The sequence below is a fragment of the Anser anser genome (genome assembly GCF_964211835.1).
Source record: "Anser anser genome assembly, chromosome: 2".
Taxonomy (NCBI): Eukaryota; Metazoa; Chordata; class Aves; order Anseriformes; family Anatidae; genus Anser; species Anser anser.
In genome coordinates this window covers 62,700,438-62,720,473 of record NC_139721.1, presented here as the reverse complement: position 1 = coordinate 62,720,473, position 20,036 = coordinate 62,700,438, and the positions used below count along the sequence as shown (strand labels likewise).

At 39.1% G+C, this 20,036-nt stretch overlaps 1 protein-coding gene and 1 long non-coding RNA gene across 3 annotated transcripts in view; one reads left to right on the top strand and one right to left on the bottom strand.

Moving 5' to 3' along the window:
• The window catches only part of LOC310895392, a 55,336-nt gene extending 36,194 nt beyond the window's left edge, over window positions 1–19,142 (bottom strand). For both annotated transcript variants that reach the window (XR_014580652.1, XR_014580653.1), the window contains exons 1-2: window positions 7,321–19,142; window positions 606–640 (exon numbers count right to left, since the gene is read on the bottom strand). This is a non-coding gene — a long non-coding RNA (uncharacterized lncRNA). The remainder of the gene's footprint in view (window positions 1–605; window positions 641–7,320) is intronic.
• Window positions 1–20,036, top strand: part of ZNF516 (zinc finger protein 516) — a 168,130-nt gene that overhangs the window by 35,646 nt on the left and 112,448 nt on the right. The window lies entirely within an intron of this gene.

The window sequence follows — 20,036 nt, the reverse complement described above, 5'->3', positions numbered from 1 at the left end:
GTACTGACACATACATTGTATAAAAGTCATTCAGATATGTATTTTGCTAATTCACTTGCTAGGAGTTATTATATCATTATGCACAATATAATAGAAAATACTTAGTAGACTTTACATGCCATTTTAAAACATCTGGGAAATTTAATAGTGAACTTAAATGGAATTTAATATAAAATGATGTGCTTTTTTTTTTTTTTCTAGACATTAAAACACTGTGGAAAGGATTTAATTCTTCATTGCTTTCTTTAGCTTCTTACAGCAATTTTCTGTGGAAGATGTGCTTTCTGAGAGCTCATTTTAAAAATTTATCTTATCTTTTAATATTGATTCTAAAGATAAGGTTAAGTTAAACAATAGTTGCTCAATTTCTAATTATAATTACTTCAGGCAGTGTAATGGTACAAATTTGGTACTAGTGTGTTCCGTATTAAGTATAAAGACTTGGATCTCAGAGAATGTGTGCAGCTGGCAGCAGAGGATTAAGGATGCAATGTACTCTAAAGGATAATGCAAGAAACAGAATCAGAAAATGAACTGAATAATGACTGTGGTTTTACTTTATAAAGATTCATGCAAACAATGTCTGTTGGCTTAACTTTGAATACCTGTTTGGGGTGTCTTGGAAGCTTTGGATGTTTCCCTAAAAATCAAAACAAAATAAAGTTTGTATCGGTTGCAGTTCAGTTATGGTCGCAGTTTCTCTGTGAAAGGCTACTTAGACATTATGCATTATTTCAGTGTATATATGCTCAGAGTGAACCTTTTTATATATCTAGTCTGAATTTCAAGGCATTAGTGAAAGGAAGAAGCCAAGGTAGTCTGAAAACATGATGACATCTCTGACCAAGGGATAGGCTTACTGTTGGCAACAAATATACTGTAATAATATATACAATTTATAAATCTCTCTGAACATGTGCAGCAGAGAGATAGATAAATACAACGTTTTCTACTTCTTAGAGGCATGGACTTCACTCTTCAGATGAAAGTCACTGCAGACATATGGCAGCATGAGTCAATAAATGAGGAGCAGCAGACAGAGGTCTGGGCTTCTACTCTCAGCTCCACCTCTGATTCTCTTTCTGGCCCCAAATGAGTCATTTTACATCCTGAGATATTTTCCATAGCTATTATACAAGCATTGCTGATATTCAGATATGTGTTTGAGGTACCTCAAGGTCTCAGGACAAAAGCACTAATTTCTATTGAAACTGCAATGTATTAAATACCGCTTTTTTTTTTTTTCTTGAACAGTAAAGAAAGCCTAGAATCCACAGGTAAGTATAATAAATATAAATTTTAAATATAAAAAATTTAAAATAAAAATATAAATATTAATATATAGAAATATAAAAATTAAATATATATATATTTATAGTAGAATCAAACATATGCTACAAATATCAGTGTGTATTGAAAATGTATGGCTTCTGCAGCATGCCAACTCTGACTCACAAAGAACCAAGAGCTACAGAGGCTTGATGCATTTTGACACAAAGTTTCTCAGAGATACAAGTGGTGCTGCACATTCTACACGTGTAACAAATTGATTATAATTACAATAATGAAAGCTAGTCTTCCAATCTGCATGGGCTCTTATGCTAGGTTTATGTGAAGTTCTCCACATTGGCTTTAGGATTTTGCTGAAAATATCACTTACACAGTTCACATTTAATTTCAGGTAAAACAAGAAGGATGTCAAGATTTCTGTACGAAGAGTCTTAAAAACTTTTTTTAAATAATAAATAAGTTTTACATTCAGGACAGAGTTGTAATTCAAAAGGGTTTTCTAGTAAAAATTACTTCTCTCCAGCAGCTGTGTTTTCTGGTGAGCTCTCTGAACTCTCCAGACACGATGGAGAGATCATATGAACTCTATGATAGCACAGGGCTAGCAAGCAAGTCAGGAACAGGGACAATGCAAACACTAAGTAGATATGGTGGATATGGGGATAGTTTAGACTAAAACTGAGGTAGAGACAAAGATGAAAAAACATAGAAGAGGCAGGAGAAGAGAACTGAGCAAAGAGTGACAGGAGATACGGTAAGTGTGGAGACAGGGGAAGAAGAAATGAGAAACACATTTTGTTCTTGCATCGTGTAATCCTATGCGGGATGGTGTTACCCGTAATTAAGCTATTATCTTAGAGTCACAGTTGGAATTCAGGTAGTTCCTTATGGTTGGCGCTGCCTGAAAGAAACCACAAGCGCCTCATCATCTTAATGATGCTTTGTCATTAACTTCAGCAGGGGACACGTACGTGAGACACTTGAGGTGAGACTGATGGTGACTGAAGTCCCACTCAGAACAGTGATGGGCAACCCACAGGGAAAGGTTCACAGGCCTTTTTTCTGTGGATCACTAAAGGTCTGTATTGTGACTTAAGAGTGGAATAATAACTATGGATTTCACAGTACATTTTTGGATAGTTTTACACATGCCTGTTGGTTCGTGTTATTTGTACAGTTAGGCTCAGATCCTTTTTTTAGGATACTGTTCTTGTGGGTAAGATCAACAGCAACTTATAAGCATATAAAAATTCAATTTTTTCATGCAGACTGACCACAGAATTCTCTCCAGAGTGAAACAAAAATGTTGTGTTTTGCTACAGTGTAAAACAGATGATAGTTTCCTAATCCAGCAAATTATAAAGTTTATAGAGCTATCATGAAGATGGAGAAGTATACATGAATATGTAAACTGGCTATCAGGCATAGAATAAACCATATTTTGTCTTCTAGTAAACACTTGAGCCTCAAACCGTCCGATTATCACTAACAGGCAAAAATGTGAAGTTCTTGACAAGGTAGTAAAAGCATCTGGCAGAGGACAGAGATTTTTAATTTTTAATTTAAAGACTAACTATCCTTCTCACTAAAAATATCCTGAAACAATCGGGTGATCTTCAACACTCCAGATGGGTTAAATTTGTCACTGAAAGCTTTTACCAGCCTGCACTGTTCTGTCATGACTCCCTGCTCAATATGAATAACATGGATGAAAAATGTGTGGTTTATTGGTTCACATATAAAATGTGTAAATAAGGGAGCAGGGAGGAATGTGTGTGTGTGTATGTTTTTATCAAACTTCCTTTGTTCCACACAGGAAGTTTTTATTCTTGGATAGGGCATGCAGCTCTAGTGGAGTAAAATAATGTCTAGCATTCATTTCCCAGGAACCTGATGATTTCCTTATTTGCTGTGTTACCTATGAAGGGGCCAGTTCTGCTTGTTTATTAATTTAAGGAACGCATTAAGAGTAAGTTAATATTCAGTACTTCCAGAAATCTTGGATGAGGGAGAATGTCATTACTCCTCAAGCTTTAATTGTATACAGGTCAAGATCAGGCTTCATGTAAATAACAGTGGCATAAGCAGGTCTCTGGTGATTTTATTATCTCTTAGCCTCCTGTTAATTTCCATCCCGAAGTCAAACCTGTACATCCATGAACACCCAAGAAACGCCTTTTTTATTCTATCCACTGCTTGCTTTCATTGCTTTGGACAGGTCTGAAGTCAGTGCTTATCTCTATATTACTTTTACTGACAAACCATTGGAATGAAGGACTTTAATTTAAAAGTAAGAAATATGAACTAAGTATATTTTTAACTTACCATATACATTTAGAACGTGCCATACTTTAAGAAAGGCTTTTTCAGACTACAGAGTGTATTTTTAAACCTAGGTTAGACACTGAAATCTATCTTTTGGCCCTGAACAAAATTGCTGATCATCTGTGTCTTCTATTACTTCTGTTCAGTAAGGTGAGCTGTACTGAGGCTTAGGCTAATGTCACTTGGATGTCCGACCAGTGGCTTAAGAACCGAGCTCGTAGCATCGGGGTGCAGCTGTGTTAGCAAGACCTCCACAGTAATTTATTCAGAGCACTGTGGCTCTTACAGCTTTAGGGGAAAAGCGGTGCACTGCACCCAGTGGCAGCCCGTAGCATCAAGCAAACCTTGCGTGTCAGTAGTAGAGACTGAACTTTGCTGTGTCTAGGAGGAAGGTAATAAGCCTAGTACAAATGCATATTTTGGCTGGGTAAAAGGGATGATTTCTGCCTTAATGAGAGTGGTTCTTCATGGTTATACAGGGAGGTTATAAAGCCTTGATCCAAAGGTATCAAATTCAGGTGTCTTTTCCTTGTGGATCAGGTTCTTAGAAGGAACTAAATTGTTCATCTGCCTAAATATTTCACTTTAAAACGTGTGCTTAAGGGTGCTCGCTCCCTGCCTGATCGCCTCTTTCTCACTCTACACACCTGATTTAACGACACAGTGCTAAAGCCTCTTGGGTACAATAGGAGTTAGGCACCAAGACACCTTCAGAAGCCTATCCTTCAGTCTCCTGAGATGCTCTGTGCTCCTGGGGTGAATTCCAGGGCACCGTGCAAGTACTGTAGGTGCCCTTCCCTGCTGCCCATGGTGCCATGCCTGGGAAGGTGTGAGGGAGGTTCGGGGTGGCCATCTCCCATGGGCTTCCCATCCTAGAAAGGTATCACCATTGCAGGGATGGGCAGGCTTTTTCTCCACATTAACTTTTGAAAGTCTAGTCCCCTCTTAACAAAGGACTACTACTGCACTTGGTTATTGAAGCATGGGGAGAAGAGTGTGGTTAAAGAAGAGGAATCATTATTGCTAACTAGGATTTCAGATTTGAACTCTTCTAGGTTAATTTTAAAATCCAAACCAAATAACACAACAGAGAGTGAAAACAGGCTTGTTCCTATAGCTGCTTGAAGAATGTGCAAGAACAACAGAAAAAAAAAAAAAAAGAAAAGAAAAACAAGCTTTCCATTTCCTAGCTCTGCCTTTCTGTGACCTTGACTAAGACCTGTTTGTAGTCCCCAGGTCAAATCTTTAGCATTAAGAGATAGACTTTCATGGCGTACATCATGACTGACACCAGAGGGAGGAGATGGAGGGAGACAGGAAAACCTATAGTCACTGCCTGAGGCCCCTGCCTCTGCGGAAGAAATCTCCACATAAATTATGGCCATAAACTTTGGAAAATTTTGCTTTTGTTGTCCCAAAGGGTTTGGTATTTTGTTAAACAAATAGGAATTAAGTGCATACGTTTTTTAATATCCTAGGAATTCGGTGTTCATGCTGCAACAACATGGCAGTGGGAATATTGTCAATTTTAGCAGGCTGGAACTCCACCTGCACGGAGGACAATAGGAAGTCCAGACCCTCTAACATCTGCTCTAGGACAGGGTGATGATGTTATGAATCATGATGGGTACTAACTTCCTGCCTGCTAAACCCACACCAAAATCCACTTCATCCATGGTATGAAAAGGTGTCTACATAATGGATTGTGTAATTTCTGCTATTTCTGGCTCTAGCGTGGGCTAGTATGCCTTTGGAAATTACCTTTGTTACACAGTATACCAGTCATAATGTTGACTCTAGTGTATCCTGAGCAACAATGAATACAGACAATATTGTTTCCTCACTTTGAAGTTTGCAGTCAACTCTGTAGCTCTTAAGGACAAGGAGTTCTACATTGTGTAAAGTGCCTTCTTTAAAGAGATTACAGATTGGAGCTGCAGAATGTAGCTACTACTGCTGAAGAAATAATTGCAATTAGTAATGGGAATTCTACTCAAGGAAGGACTGAAAATTATTACTTTACTATCTACAGCATATTAATATTAAATAGCTATGCAGTTTTAAATAAATATAAATACCTGGATAATATAATACAATGCATATACACACTTCTTCCTCTTTACTTTTCAGTGATTTTCTTTAATGGAAATTACCAAGTGTGAGAGACTTATATAAAATTTTCTACTTTTTAAAAAAATAAAGTAAAAACAAGCTATATGAGGATAGTGAAATTTCTACCTATTGCTCTGTCCGTTGTCTTCACATTCACTGGTATAGCATAAGGAGGCCTTAGGGATGCATTTCATTAGTGCCATTTTTTTTTCTAGTAGTTAACTTGGTAAAACTAGTTGAAAAGTATGAAATTCTGCCTTGTAAGTTATCATTAATGATGTCTTTTAGTTTTGTTTGGCAGCTGAAATTTTAATGAAATGTTCTGCTGAAATTCTGAGGTTCAGTCAAGTTTTAACAAGCTGTAGCTAGAAGGAAATTGTATTATATTTATGTATTTGTCATTAGAATTCTTGATAAATGTTGCAAAGATTCTCCCTATGAGCTGTTTTTCACTCTCCAGCTGATATTAAATACTTGCCACCAGAGCTGCATTTTTTGATGGCGATTTGTCACATGGTATTACTTCTGTTCCTAGAGTGGATGAACGCAACCTTCATCAAGTTTCTTGTCTGAAGCCTTGCAAGAAATACATTTCAAAATGAAAGTCTCCAGTGTATATGTGCATAAAATCTTCCATAAGGACGTACTAGTACTCCTTTCTTGCATGAATGTTTATGACACGAGGTCATGAAGAACTTTCAGCATGGGAGAAATGGATACACATTTTAACACTGAACAAAATTTAATAGAAAAAGTTTGTGTTGTTCACCCAACTATGTATTGTTGTAGTTGGCTTTTATCCAGGAAAAGCCACTCAGGAGTTTTAGAAAAGCCCACAGACAAGGTTTCTGTGACCCACAGTGGCTTTCCCAAGCCAGCCAGCTTGGGAAGATGGGAACACTGGGACTGGGGGACTGGGGAACAACACACCTTTTGCATACGAAGGTGCAGTTGTAGATTTGAAGGGGCAAAAGCTGAATTTTCCTATCTTTTCTCTTGTGTGCGTTGCAAAGTCTTAAGATAACAGGATCCCGACTTGCTTGCAAGCCTGGTTATGGTTGTTCTTTAAGGGTTAAATGAACCCTGGAGCATTTCTGGCATGCAGTGCTGTTTGTCAACAGGTATTCCTTCAAGAATTCAGTGTGGTGGCATCATGGAGGCTCCACATGAGCCAGCCTCTCTGGCCAATTGCCGTTACAGTAAATGCTAACAGAGCAGTGGTTTTGTGCACCTAATTGTCCAAAATGAGTACAAAAAGGCATTTCAGTGACTCCATGTCTGGGTATGATCCTGACCCATCTTCTCTGCTGATCCTGGGGAGCATCCCACTTATTCAAGCTTTTTTAGTGTAATTAATCTCAGCCCACTGTGCTTAACCCATAGCTAGGACTCACAGGTGTGGGTTAAGCTGGTAGTAAAACCTAGGAAAAGGGACTGCAAAGAACAGAAATACCTTCAGCAGTTCTTTCCCAGTCACATAAATGTCCATGCAAAGTTTAAGCATCCTGGGAGCCCAGAGGAAACACACTCTGTGCTTTCTGTGACCCCAGCCACCCTGTCACAGTATAGTCCCAAGGTTAAATCAACGCCTACCAGGACGGCTGTTCCCAGGATGGACCCCCAAGAGACCAGACCAGCGTCACACCTGCAGCATCCTTTTGCATGAGCATCTGCAGATACTCTCTGACCCTTTCCTGTAAGTTTTATCAATGTGTGAACCCAATTAAACATTCGTCTACATGTTTTGTGTATGTGGCAGCAATTGGTTAAGAAGAGGGTTGGGTCTGCTTTTTTTTTTTTTTTTTTTTAGTCTGATTGTAGGGGGAGAGTGGGATCTGCAAGATAAGGATGCTATTTTAAAGCTCTTCTCCAGTAATGATGATAATGAATGACGTAAGCCATTCCTTAAGATTGATGATTAATCCTAATGAATATGTTGCATATATATGTTTCACAGCTGTCATTAGGCTTCCATTTTCACCACTCTTCCCCTCTCCCCACTGCCACCCATGCCTGCAATCTGCAAACTCTTATTCCCTGTAGGTATTTTGATAGAGAAACAGACAGGTAACGATCCCGGTGTCAGACTGTAAGCCATGCAACTGTCAGTTCATATTGTGTCTGACAGTCATTGACAGCTTGCTTCTTCAATTTTACTAAGATTAATATTCTTCACATGTTTTATTTATATTTACTGATCTTGCCGCAGTGAATTTTTAAAGATACATTTTCATGTTAAAAATCCCCGCTGAAAATAAAATCTACATGTTCTTTAAAATTTAGATTTACATTTCATCGATATTGCTTGCTGAATTTTTATGCGTTGCTAATAGCCTCATCAGATGCACAATGCTTTATTCACACACTGGTCAATATGGCTTACTCTCATAAACCCCCAGGATCACTATCAGGGGAACCCTCTCCTCCTCGGAAATGCATCTGCACATGGCTAGCTTGGCACAAGGCAGTAGCTTCACAGAAGAAGACTACTCAGATGCATAAAATTATTCAACTGTGCAAGCATTTGAAAAATTCAATTTCTGTCAAAGTAACATTGTCACTAGAATAATGCTATTGAGCTAAAAAATATTCGCATGAGTAAATGATTGCAAGGTTAGCCTTTGAACTCTCTGGTGAAACTCTTGTACTGTTCTGTCCACGTCGGCCGATCTCTCTAGATGCTTGAGTTGAAATAGCACCACAGCGGGATTTTGGAATTGCAAATACTTGAGCCAAAAGAATTTAAAGGCAAAAGATAGAAATAGTCAGAAATTGGGGAAAAATATCTAATTTTATTACTATTTTATATAAATAGCATCATATATATAATGTGTAAATAGAAATTAGTCTATTTCTTTATATAATCATATATATCATTTATATGTATATAAATATATATTATTAAATTCTTTGATAAAGATAGAAGCTGAATCTTAGTTTCTCTACTATGTCTCTTTAAAAAGTGCTAGCCCAATCCTCCAGTCCTTAGTTGAGGATTTTTATTGGGTGTCCTATCTGAATGAAGGCTGACTTATTTGACCCAATTTAGGGAAATCCAGATCCTGACGTTGGACACCTTTGTATGTTTATGAATTGGAAATTTTCCACTTCAAGACTCCTCTTAACCTCTCTGATCTTTCAAATTGAATGTCTCTTAACTTCAGAGATAAATTAGCCTATTCCAACCTCATCGAGCCTTGACATGACAGTGGTGTTTTATCTTTTTTCTTCCTTTCTCTCCAAATCTGCATCGTGTTGTGTTTTTTTTCTTTTTTTTTTCCTATTGCCATGGCGATGCAGCTAAGTACACAGAGAGGTGCAACAAGCCAACTGCGTGCTAAAAGTTTGAACAAAGGCAGAAATTGCGAACTAAACAGCTGGTATTGTTGATACGGATCCTGCAGGGATAGCGGGGTTTTCCCCTTTTTATCTTTTCCCCTTACAAAGCGGTTACAGGTGAAAATGCAAACAGTAAAATGCAAGCTGACACATCAGGGTTTGTAAATCAGGTACAGCAGGGGAAATTAGCATCGAATAATATTGCAGTAACATGAAAATGTGAGACGGTATAGAGCTCCGGTAGCTTCTAATGAAAATACGGGTGATGCAGCACTTCTGAAAATAGCCCTGCCCCAGACATTGGCAAGGAGGCTTGCTGTTCATGGGGAAATGGTGGCACAAACAATCAAGGGCACGGAACAAGCCCTCATAGAATCCGTGAGCAGCTCCCTCCATTTAGCCTGGTAACACTCTCCATATTATCAGGTGTGAAATGAATAATAATTTGCCCCTCAGTGACACTTCAAGGCAGCTTCTCGAAGGAGCATTTTTTTCCTAATAATAATAATAAAGCAGTTAAACCAGATTCCTGTGATTGTTCTTAAAAGAAAGGGAAATGACCCACATCACCCATTGGCATGTCAGATGAATGGGCAGTAGCTTTTATACTTTTCTGGCTTGAGTATCATTCATATTTAATTCATTAATTATTTTTTTAAGGGAGAAAAGGTTTGTCTTATTTTCAGCGAAAGGAATGCTGATTGTTCTCCTAGGGATATTATGAGAATGTCAGGGAAAGCCATAAATATTTTATAAAGACTGATAATAGAGTTTTCTGTGCTAAGGAAAAGTCAATGGTTTTTGAAAAGGGATACATAATGATTTTCTGGCTAACTGCAAAAATGAGATGACAGTAATTTTAATATTAGTTAATAAATATTGACATTAGTGTTTCAATGAGTGTAATCAGGCTTTGGTTGGATATTGGAAAGTCCTGATTTGTTCAACAGTATTATTAGAAAAGCTTGCCTCTTTCTACTGCAGCTATTATACAATCTCTGCAGAAAGCCTCAATAACTCCTCAGAATAAATCCAGTAAGACTACGCAGGAATTACCATGTGATCTCTGCGTCATATTGTGATCTCATCTATTTTGCCATCTGACTTAAAAACAACATTGCACAATAGGTTACATGTTTATAGTATTCACTTGTAAAATCAACCTTTATTGCAAGATGGTGTGGTTAAAATGACTGCAGCCAGCGTATAGGTAATCCCATGTATTCAGCATACTTTATGTTGTTGTATCTCACAGTTATTCAGAAACTTATTGTTTTGGAAAAAAAAAAAAAAAGCTAGAAAATATCCAGGGGTCACCCAGAGTCTGAAATGTCAACTATTACTCATGTTGGTAGCCTATTGCAGAGTCTGTCAGAAAGTCATTATTTCATGATGCATTTTGAATTTTCAAATGCTTTTAGTCCCAAAGTTACCACCCTCCCACCAAAGCCAAAATTCAAAACGGGTTTCAGAACTGCTACATTTCTGGTGAAGGACACCCTTGGGATACCTGGTATTCGATGAACTAAAAATGACATCATTCTTGTTGGCTTTAGGATTGATAATTACTGTCTGCTGAGGACACTTAAGCACTGAATGGTGGGAGAGGAACCAGAGTGAACTGAAACCTGTCCCTTTGGTTAGAAGTTCATTAACAGATGTGTCTGTAACAAACAGATTGGATTTAAGAACTGATTTTATTATTTTTTTTTTCAATATTGACCTTTTTCATCAGGAAATTCCCAACCAGAGACACTGTTTCCTCAAAAAACAGTCCCAGTCTAAGCAGTGTATTTTTTAGGGAGCAGTGCATCGTTGTCCCTGGATGCCCACTCTTGCTTCTGCTCTTCAAAAGCTTCTGCTATGCTGGCACAGCTGCCCACTGAGCTGCACTGGGCAGCAGATCTGGCTGGACAATCTTCAGTTGGATCAATTCCTGGTCAATTTTTGTTCAAAATAAATAGTGAGAGTGGGAGAAACTGAAGCTGGACGGTGCAAGAAACACTGTCCCAATGCTTGCTGCCATCCTCACCTTGGACTTGGTGGTATGTTTCCAGACTCTGCCCTCTTGCTGGCCCTGGTGCTCCCCTGACCTCCCCGTGACTCACTTTCAAGTCTCAAACCAGCTGAAAGGTAACCCAGCAAAAAATTGTGAGTTGTTTAAATTGGCTCAGGAAGGAGTCAGATAAGCAGCAGCGCTAATGCACTCCTGTGCACCATCAATATGGGGCATGGCCCAGCGAAGGGGTAGGGCTGTAGCTTGTTCAATCACTTAAACTGCCTGGAAACTGCACCCGAGGTATCTTGCAAGGGTGCTACACAGCAAGAGGAGCAGCTCCTGAAGTACAGTGTTTAGTTCTGGCTGATTTTAAAACCTAATGTAAAAGAGGCTTTTTTTTTTTCCTTTCTTTTTTCTTTTATTTTTTCTTCTTTTTTTTTTTTTAAAAAAAAAAAAAAGGGTGGGGGGGAATTTGTGACCCTTTCTTTTATAAATACACATGCACACACACGCAGTATAAATTAATCTGGCAAATGTGCTGATTTATAAAGTGGGGGGAGTGAATGGGAGAGGAAAATTACATAATGTATTTTAGCCAGTAATATCAATGTCAAGCCTGCTTTCCCCTTGCTTGGGGACAAAGATGTTGGATGATTTTGAGGGATTGACTGAGACTTTATTATGAACTCCTTCCCAGTTTAAATGAGAGAGATACAAGAACTTTAAGACTTTTTTTTTTTTTAATCCTATATAAGATTTTACACACTGAAGTTTAACAGCTGTTACAAGGAAGAATAAAACATACTTTTTCCCACTACATCTTTTGGTTCCACCAGATGAACTGAGTTTCTTTGGCATTATTTCTTAAAAATAAAATTAAAAAAAAATCAAAAAAGCTAGGCAGATGAATTTTTGCCAGATATAATTCTGCTGGTTTAAAACTACATTAAAACAAAGGTCGGATTTGGCCAAACCTTTCAACTGCTCATGACCCCATTATTTTCTGTCTCCCTTTTCTCCCTTCTTAACTATTTGTCCCATTGTTTCACCAGATTTACTGGCTGGCAATGGCAAGGATTGCTCTTTTGCCCCTTTGCTCCCGTTTTAAAAATAACAAGGCAGGGGGATGGGGAGGAGAAGGAAACCCCAGAAGGGTGTGTTTGTTTGTTTTTTCCCAGTTTCGCTGCAGGTTGCTAGTGTTAATAGGGTGGCTTTTTAGTAAATATGGGAATACAAGACCATCCATTCAGCTCCACAGGACTGCACTTGCATCCCTGCAACCAAACCATCCAGTTGCCCTGTCAGCTGTCCTCACTTTTATTAGATTTGTTTTTCTTTATGCGATTGTTTATGGTGGGTTTCAGTTATGGCAAAACCATCTACTAACTGATTTTCCACCTTGCATCCCCATGCAGGGTTTATATCACCAGAAGATATGTCAGTGCTGACTGGGATTGAATCTGACCCCGTATTTACATCCAAACAGCATATAAGACAGCTGTAAAAATGCAGGGAAACAGAAACAGCACCCTCTTGCACACATTCTGCTGTGCTGTGATCCTGGTCATGCTGGAACTGGTGCCCAGGCCATTTCAAACCCCAATTTTAAAGAATTTGAAGCGAATCTATTAAATGTCAGTCTTTGCTGAACCTGTCAGGAAGGATTTCTGCCCCAGATGGAAACTGTCCAAAAGATTTTGCATGGCCATTGGAAAGTTATGCAAGGTCAGAAACAATAAATAAAGAAAAGCAAAGAAACAAAGAAGCAAGCAAGCAAGCAAGCAAACAAACAAAAATCAACCAAAACAAAACAGAAAGGTGAATGAAGGGCCACAGGACAAGACTCAGAGTTAGCAGGCCTCATTTCAGCCATGCAGGCCCAGCCACATGGCGTGAGGCAGCAGGGAGCTGTGTGGGGCTGAGCTGGGGGTCCCCCCCTTAACCCCAGGATCTCAGACTCCCGTTTTCTGAGAGTTTCCAATCCTGACTTTATTTTAGGCTACTAGCTGAAAAAAAATAAAAATTAAAACTATAATAATAATAATAATAAAAAAGAACACTGTGCTCTGTGGTTCAACAGCAATCTCTGGGGAGAAAAGGGGGACAGATGGACCTTCAAACCCATGGGCTGGAACCCATCCTCCCATCACAGGCCCGTCCCTTTTTTCCACAAACAATCACAAAAGCCAGGCTAAGCGAAACACCAAGGACGCTCTGATCCATCCGTGCCTTTTTCAAAGTTCAGTGCACTGATGTGTTGAGGGTAGCTGGGAGGGGGCTGTGATTCCTGGCTTTTCCCTGGCTGATTTCTGGGTTGCTCCCAGCTCCTCTTCCTTTGCAGCCTCCCTGTCCATCAAATTGCACCTCAGGCATCTATCCCAGTTCCTAGTTGTCAGTAATTTTCCCCCTTGTTATTTGAATCCCAAACTCTGTTCAGCTCTGCCCACTGAGTTAGTGAAAATTTTTCTGCCTGGTTGTGAGCTGTACTTTTGGAGGCCTCTGTTTGTAAATTCTGAGCAAGCGAATTGGAAAGGAAATATTAAAGTTTACTGGCTGTGGCAGAGAAATCAGATCAACCACAAGTGACTTAAAGTTTTCTCAATGAAACTTGATAAACGCAAAATCTAATTTTCCACTAGAATTATTCAGTTGTGTGCTCTAAAAAGGTTTTGCAGAAAGTCTAAAGAATCACAGAATCATAGAATAAATATCTATCTAAAAACGTATCTCCATAGAAAATTCTCTCAAAACACAAAGAAACAGCCAAATAATTTAAAACCTGTGAGCTTAACTTCAACCAAGTGCCACAACCAGCTTCCAAGCTGAAGGCCTTCTGGAGCCAGCACAAACCCAAACCCCAGGGATGCTGAAAACTAAAGCTCCAGGTCTGAGGACTATACCTTGCTGCATGTGTGCTGCATCACAAACAATACCTTACGCTGGGCAAATAGCGCTCCTGCTCTGTCCCAGGAAGCCTGGAGTGTATGGTGGCAGCAGGACATGAAGAAACTGGAGCAGGAGCTGTATCTCCATCATTTCCTTGCTGCCTCTTGTGGAAGGCACGTTCCTTGGCGCTATTTGCAATAATCCCATTTCTCCTGGAGTGATCTGATGAGCAACTTATCAATGCTGCCAGCAGCCTCCTCTCCCCCTTCCCTTGCCACTATTTCATGTTGTCCTTGGCATTGTTTGCCCAGCCACGTGGTGAACTGGGAGAGGGAACTGAATCCCTGGGAAAACAGCCATTAATTCTTATATTTCCTATTTATTTTTCTATTTTTTCTTTTCTGGCTTCTTCTCCCAGGGGTTGTGTACCCCTTCCATCCTACCACACTGCCGGGACAGTACAGCAGGAGGGACACAGCAGAACAACTTGCCAGTGAGGGACAGTGCAGAGGGAAGCTCAAGCATCCTGTGGCCCACAAAGAGCCAGATCACATCTTCACTCAATTTAGAAACTCGCTGCCTGCTATGGCTATTAAATATATATTAATTAGCATGTCTGCAACCCCACATTCTCAGCTGAACTGTCCCTAATTTGCACTGCTGTTTTGACTTGCTTTGCACAGCTGTGAATACAAGGTAGAAGGCAGTGGAAAATGAAGCACAGAATAGCAAAGTATGTTATAAACAATGTCTGTGAGGTTAATTTAAATGTAGCTTATGTTATTAATGATATATTGCTTTGCTTTCTTAGAAACAAGTGGTAACGGAGTAAATTGACACTGTTAGCAAAACAACAAAAGAAATCCCTGGGGGCATTTAGAAGCTGTTTGAACCAGATTTACCAAATAAAGTGAGTGTATTCTTCCCTGTTTGTGTGTTAAAGCATGCACTCAAAGATATAAGCAATAGTAACAGGGCATGCGAAGCCACACGTTTGTGAGGTGCTGCGTGCTCTTGCTCTTCTTACTTATCCATCGCTTCTCAGGGTACTCCCATGTGCCTGCTGCTTGGATGTTACCACTTTCAAAGGAATTATTGCAGACAAGAGGCTTCACTTTTTGCTTTATTGGCAGCTTAAGGCACTCAAGTACTGCAAGGATTAAGTCTCATGTTTTGAGGAACACCTTTATGTTTCATGTGCTTGGGAAAGCCAGTGGTTATGAGAGGCATATGGACGGGTGTGTGACTGGCTTAAAAAATGAAAGATTTTTCAGTATGACTTAGTGTTTATTTTATTTTTATATGTTTTGACTTGTATTTAACTCTCAGCCAAATCATTTTACTTGTAGATACTCCAAGAAAGGTGCAAGGTTTGCTAAATCTCACTCTAATCCAATGTCTCCTCTCAGTGGTCCACTCCTCAGATATAACACTGCCTGTCACTGCAGAACATAATGGACAAGTGCTTCCTAATATACCATATACCAAAGTATTTTCCAATTCAATTAATACATAACATTTTTTAAACAGTCTAATTTTGTATACATAGCTTTTTGCTAGGATGCCATAATTGAAAATTACCATACAATTCTTAAGACCCAGTATTGCGAACATGTTATTAATCTCATAATGAAAACACGTGAACTGCTCCACACTTCACTGTAGAAATCACTTTTTTTGTTGTTTTTTACTTTTTACTAAATGCAGGTAGCAGATTGTTTTGGCCTATTGGAAACAATTAAATCAAAGACCATGGGGCTTTCTACAGCTGTATTTAATAGAGAAGGGCAGACTCCTTCCTGCTGGTTAAATTGCTTGCTGCAATGCATAGCTATTTTTATTTTTGTGTGAAAGTGAGGTTTTGAAACCTTAAAAATAGATGATGAGTTTGGCAGGGCAAAAAATACTTGGTTATAAATCAGCACAAATGTAGTGTGTGGTATTTACTCTGTGGTGCGTAGCCGAATTTCTATTTTGATTCAGGAATTTACCCTGATAGATTAATCTATGTTTAGTTAGAGAAGCAACTCAAGCTACCTGTTTCAACAGTGAATTTGCATTAAATAAGATGGGTAAGAGGAAAGCTGAATACCCCATTTGCACATTAAAAGCTGATCATTAATCCTATATTTTAACTCTACAACTGTCAGGAGCCATTATTTCCCAGAGAGCCTGACAGACAGTTCAAGGGATAAACTGGAGTGGGTCCCATTATAGGGGTCTATGAATAGACGTCAGAATAGTTTGTGCATCAAACCCCAAAGGCTATTAAATGTGATACTTTAAGAATCAATTTGTAGCTAAATTAGAGTGGAGGGATGTGAATCCTAGGACAGGTTTTAATAAAGCAGAAGATGTAACATACAGAGAGGCATCTCAAATACAACTAGGCTGATGTAAAGATTTAAAAAAATATATATGTATTATTAACTATAAAAAATGCATTGATTTTCAGCCTAGTTCTTGGAAAATTGTGCCACAGTTCACCACAGCAAAGAGATGAAGCAAGGAGGAGTGCTGAAATGCTGCTTTCAAAATTATGTTTTCAAGTGACTCCAGAGTAGATCAATAAGAGAGCTGATAGTTCACCAGCCTCTGAGACAAGCCAATGAATGCATTGGAAAAAAAAAAAAAAAAGGAAAAAAAAAAAGAAAAAAAAAGAAAAAAAAAAGAGGACCAAAGAGCTGTCTTTGTACAAAAAAATTAGTTCCTAGCAGGATATCCTGCTGAGTTTTATCTGAGTTCATTAGGCTTTAAGACTGAGTTCTGCTAATTCCACATGAAAAGTTCCAGACATTTGCAAAACCAAATAAAATGCGATGCTGTACTTAAGCTTGTTAATAAGTTTAAGTTGACACTAAAACCTGCTTAAATGGGCTGTCAAGAAACAAGGCTGCACAAGCAGCACCATACTGCACCACTGAGCAAGCCAAAAGGAAATCATGTAAACTGTGCTGTTCTTGTAGGGCTTTAAAGCACCATGCTGGACTGACCCCCCTTCCCCCCCCCCCAAAAAAAAAAATAAATAAATCTTAGAGAAAGAACATGTTTCCCCATTATTTTACTTCTGTTTTTCTCCAAAGGATCTCAAATGAAGTTGGGGAATCAGGCCCAATATATTAATGACAAGTGCGGAAAGATTGACAACCTCACTGTATCAGGAACAATTATTAACTATTATCCCACATTTGTTTCCTTAATTCATTTCTCTTAAACAGTTTATATCCGAGAGTCCTTGAAACAGGATGTGCTTTAAAAATTATATGCTTTTCTGTGTGCTCTGAAAGTTAATAGTTGTTTATTATTCAAAGCAGGCTACTGAAATAAGACCTCATAAAACTGAAATCATGGTTCATTTCCATAGCTGAAAATGGAACTTATCCCTTCCTACAGCTGGAAGAGGTGAAGGTAAAGAGAAGTTCACAGTAGAAAGTCCTCCCCTGTTGTTCTGCTTAGAGCTACCTGAGACATGAATGGCAACTCCATAAAGCCCCACTTGGTACTTCACCAATTATCCCAGATTTTAATATTTCGTGTGGGATAGCAGAAAGCTCCACGCCATGGGTCAACCATAATGTCTAGTAAATGATTGGCTCTGATAACTTTGGATTAGTTATTCCTGACTTTTTCATATTGTCAAATGCAATTAACTATTAACCACTGCATGGTCCATCAATATTTGATTATTTTGGACTGGGGGCAAGCTGTCCATAGGCACGTGCATTTCCACAAATGTGCCTGTGCGAATGTATAAACACACAGCACACATTACAGCAACCATGTTCGTTACAGTCCTCTTAAGTCATGTAGACAAAACACTAGATAAAATGCCATTACTGAGGATGTCTGTTCACTCAGCCCCTTATAATGCGTGCTCTCGTCTTTAATTGCACAGCCACATACTAATTTTAAGACAAAGTATCATGTAAGGTTCAGGAACTAGCAGCAATTCAATATTTTGTTACTTTCAAATTTCAGTTTGTTATCCCATGCCTTGTTTGCTGTATGCTATTCAGACACGTCTCTCAAAAAGAAGAATAATTAAACTCCTCTGGAGATTTTCCATGGTGGTCAGTTCTGTAATATCTGAATGCTTCAAGAACACAAAATTAATCTACCTCCCTGTTAGCACTTGCTGTTGGAACTCACCCCAACCTTACGGCTGTGAGTTCTCACTATAGTGAAATTTTGGCTGTGTCCCTGTAATCCATACTAGAATAATATATTCTAGCATGCAATAGTGAGGACACTGTAACTGAGGACGCAGCATATGTGGTGCAGTCAGCGTTACCAGCTGTGAGAAACCTGAGCATCCTCAGCTACAGCAGAATCTTCTCAGAATTTAGCAACTGAAATTGAACAAGTAGTGATGGAGCATGTGCAAACTGTGATTTTTCACAGGCTTATAACACAGCCAAATGTATAACGAGAATAGCAAAAGGCAAAGCCCTTCCATAGGGAGCCTCTTCAGATTTTTCAGGCTCTGGCTTCAAATTGTGGCGGTGCTAGAACAATTCCAAGAGAAGATCCTGGATGTTTAAAGATGGGCAAAACATCCTGGTTTCTGTTAACCTTGGTCACAGAAACAGCTAAATATATTTGGCTGAAATTTTGATTAAAATTTTAGCACAGATCAGACACTCTGCATGCAAATTGTAGCAGAATGGCTAAACTCTTAATAAAATTCAGCTGTCTGCAAAGAGGGGCTTATAAAGGCAAAGTGTCAGGCAATTTTGCCTGTTGGCACTGTGCATTTACACAAATGCAAAAATCTCTTTACATGTAACGTTGTGCATGTGATAATGAATGTGTATCTGCTATGTGGGTGTGAAAGTGCTTGTGTAAATACACTTGAGCAGCAAAAGTTTTGCCCCGTTGAAGATTATCGCCCATTGATAGCCGCTGCGTGTAAATGGGGATCAGCTATGCAAGCACACAAGCTGGCTGCTCCTGAGCCACTCGGCAACAACACGAACACTGACTTCAGTGAGAATGGGATGGTTGAAATTATCATCGTATTAAAGGAGAACAGGTTCAGAAATCATGTCCTACTTTTGTTTAATGGTTGCACAAGTGATTTCATTTGTTTGAGAAATTATAAATATTCCCGTTAACACATCATTCTTCTTTAGGCCCATAAATCCAGGTATATAAAAATAAGCTTGTGTTTACCCACAAAGAAGTTCTTGTCTTTTTTGCAGAAAGCCAAGTGTGATCACCACGAGGGGAGACGAAACAATCCAGCAGCGGTGCCAGCAGGAAAGCTCACTGTGGCATGCCCAAAGAGCAAGAATATCTGCACTAGCTGCATGTGCACAAAGGTTTGGATTTGCCTAAAACCAGCCCTGAGCTGGAGGGGAAACAATAAGAGAGTGTATAGGTAGGCACCTACCCCACCACCCGGGTCTGCCTGCTGGAGAGGGTTTGGTTTCACGGCAGGAACACAAATAAAGCACAACGCTAAATAATTAAAGCCTCTCGTTAAAGGGCAAGTCATTTATTGTTATCAGGAGGGTATTTTTTTGTGCATCACAGGCAAAGCTTATTTTGCAAGATTTTAAAATGTTTTCCTAAGAGCAAACATAATCTCTCCTAGCATTTGCAAAACTTACATTACCCCGGGTAAAAAAATACCCAACAACACTGAGCACATCAGCTTATCTGAAACCTAATACTGTTATTGTAAGGTTTTGTATAGCTCACTTCCTGTCTTTATAGTTACACAACAGGATATTTAAATTACAAAGACAATGAAGAAACCCAGCGAAATACTCCTGATATTAAAAATATTCCAGTTGTTTTTAATGCCCTAATTCCACGCAGAACTAATTGGCAAACACAAAGCCACTTCAAGAGCCGTGCTGGCTAAACACGCCGCAGGTTTTGCGGCCAGCCAGCAGGCAGGTTCACGGTTTGTCAGCCGTCCCACTATGCTGTGAAAAACGTGCAACTTGCTACTCCAATGGCAGCCGCTCACCCGCCGCCGTTAGCAGTCTGTCCCTGTTTCCATTGTTAACTTAGTCTTTGGGGTTTAATATCTCACCTGTATGAAATTGCATCGGGGTAAAGCTCAACACACAGGTGT